Below are 480 nucleotides of genomic sequence, written 5' to 3'. Positions count from 1 at the left end.
TCTACAGATGTTTTGATCAGACTTTATTTCAGGCTGTATCAGGAAACATTTCAGCTGCTTTAAGTGCTCCTGAACCAACAGAGTGTTTTCACCAGAACAGTCCAAAGACTGTAGAGACGTGTTCAGTGTTGACACACCAACAATAATAAAACCATCCACACTGATCAGAGACATTCATGTCCCAGTGTCTCCAACCAAGGAGGAAATCAGAGACAATTCAATCAGGACACATCATCATGTCTCTGTCTTCTCAAACATTGATGATCAATAATCAATGTGGTCAACGTACATCCATACACACAAGCCTCCATCTGAACACAGTAATCAAACAGTCTGTGTATGAGAGCCATGTAATGTCCATGTGTGCATGCTGACAGAGAACGTGCTGGTCTGACCCCCCTCCTCCTTTCAGGGCGGAGCCTGATGGAGTCCGATGGTTGACACCAGGTCTGAGGAAGTGTAAGTGTGTTTTTAATGTGA

The sequence above is a fragment of the Seriola lalandi genome, unplaced genomic scaffold (assembly GCF_002814215.2).
Source record: "Seriola lalandi dorsalis isolate HSWRI2012SDOR001 ecotype SW California unplaced genomic scaffold, Sedor1 jcf7180002054977, whole genome shotgun sequence".
Lineage (NCBI taxonomy): Eukaryota > Metazoa > Chordata > Actinopteri > Carangiformes > Carangidae > Seriola > Seriola lalandi.
The sequence above is the reverse complement of the archived record's forward strand: the minus strand, read 5'-3'. Positions refer to the sequence as shown.